This window comes from Columba livia, chromosome 12 (assembly GCF_036013475.1).
Source record: "Columba livia isolate bColLiv1 breed racing homer chromosome 12, bColLiv1.pat.W.v2, whole genome shotgun sequence".
NCBI lineage: Eukaryota > Metazoa > Chordata > Aves > Columbiformes > Columbidae > Columba > Columba livia.
In genome coordinates this window covers 9,035,155-9,037,424 of record NC_088613.1, presented here as the reverse complement: position 1 = coordinate 9,037,424, position 2,270 = coordinate 9,035,155, and positions in this window count along the sequence as shown.

Sequence of the window (2,270 nt, the reverse complement as noted above, 5' to 3'; positions counted from 1 at the left end):
GGGGTGACAGTGACAGGAGTAGAGGAAAAAACAAAAGGAAAGGGAGGGCAAGTGCAGCCGTAAGCTCCGCTGCAGGACTCAGCTGGCTTGGTGTCCTGGCCCGTGTCTGGGAGTGAGGTGAGGAAAGGGAGGGTTGCAGAGGAAGGGGAATTTAGGTGTGGTCTCTGCCTGGTTCCACCTTCCCTCTCACCGCAGAGGCGAAGGAGGAGAGCAAGTTGCAGACCAGTGCCCTGCTGCTGCCCAGGCTAAAGGAGCCTTTATTTCCCTGCAAGTCAATGTCAGCTCATACCTGGGTCTGGGGCCATTCAGGGAGCTGGGAGCTGCCTTCTGTCCATGCTAGCCTGCATAGCTTGAGGAAATGGTGATTTAGAGGAAAATTTGCCTTCAGGCTTATCGCTACAAAGCAGGAGAGACTGCCCTGTGCTGCCCAGTGCTGGGAGCCTGCAGGATAATTTGCATCTATGCAGGCAGGGCTGGAGGTGAGGAAATAGCCAGGGATGAACATATGCATGTATATACGTGGGTGTCCCTGTCCCTCAGGTGCCTGCACCCCAAGCAGTGATGATTTAGCCACACAGCTTCACTTGGAGCCACATGGGAGGGAGAGGGGTGGGGTGATCCCTGGGAGTCACCCTCCTGCCAGCTGCTCCTCATCCTTCTCCCCTCTCCCAGGGTCTTGCACAACAGTTCAGAGAAGGTACGCTGAAGTGGTTTTGCAAATTTCTTCTGTTGTAAATTCACAAGTTTTAATATCTCTTTTTAAAAGCCCAGGAAATCCTTCTCCCCACCAAATGCACACACGTGTGCTCATGCACACACACCAGCATGGGGTTGTCCCTCGGCTCAAGAAGGCAGGAAGAGGAGGAGGAACACCCGGTATGGTCCCAGCGTCTGCTGGATGAGCGAGGTGGGGAAATGTCACATAAATCACGCTGTAGGGCAGCAGAAGTGCAACAGGGGCAGTGACCTTTTGGTGACAGTCCCAGTGTGTGCAGAAGCATCCATGTCACAGGTCTTGCTGCATGGGCAACAGAGGGAGGCGGTGGGGATGGTTGAAGGATGGGTGTTTTGGGATCCCAGGTGTGAATCCATAGCACGGGCAGGTGGGATGGGTAGGGGATGGGATGGGAGACAGGAGCTGAGCCCCCCGGGTAGGGGCAATCCCAGTGGATGCAGGAACACATTTCCCGATGCCCCACTGCCCCAGGTAGTCCAGCATAGCCTGGGAATGACCTTGGGCATCTCAGCCCCACAGGCTCACAGTGCAGGAGCACTCCATGTCTGTGGAGGTGGTGACAGCTCTCTGTCACCCTCCCTCACACAGGGGCCAGTTCTCACCACCTCACTGGGGACACCCCCACTCTCTCCACCTTGGTAGCCCCGGGTCTGAGGGGGAAAACCATTCTGGCCATCTGTGTCTGGCCGGGGTTCCCATGGCAGCATCAAAGAGCACCTGGGGGGACACCCCCTTGGCCTGTGTAAAACCCCAACCTGCTGAGGGGCCCCCACTCCTTCCTGCACCCACTCAGGCGATGGCTGATGCAGCAGGAGCTGGGGCAGAAAGTGCTCTCCAGTCCGTGCCCCCCCCATCCTGCTCCTGGAGAGGCAAAAAGCCAGCGAGAAACACATTTCCTCCAGTTCATGCACTGACAGCTGGCTTGGTGCCCAGCTCCTTTTCTTTGCAAGGAAGATGAGCAACAAGCTGCTCCATGTTTTCCAGTGAGTACTGAGGGGCAAAACAAGTGGTGTGTTCACACTTGGGGACGTCCTGGGTACTCTGCACCACCTGCCCAGGCATGTGAAGTAGAAGGATATTATTCAGTGCTGGAAGGGAAAGGGTTGGCCAGAGGGCTGGGAGAGACGTGGGAGATCTGGGCTGTGCTTCTGGCACCAGTGTCCCCCGCACTATGGACGTGACTTTATTCCAGTCATGCCGTCTGGAAGTCTTCCGCTGCTGTAAGACTGTGCTCACCCGGAAAGCCTGGAAAAGGTGTTTATTCCAGAAACAAGCACATAGGGAAAATGTTGCCAAGGAGACAACATGACTGTGAAGAGGGATGGGACAACATGGGGGTTTCTTGCCTCTAACCCTGGCAGGGATGCTCCAGGTGTCCAGGTGCTGTGGAATGATGACATTCATGGATCACGGAGGGGAGTCAGGCAAAGTTTCCCTTGGAGGCTGTAGTGGCAGGATCCTGGACCAGAAATTAATGATTGTGACACTGGCAGGTCCTGAATTGTTGGATTTAACCATTTTCAGCCACCAGGAG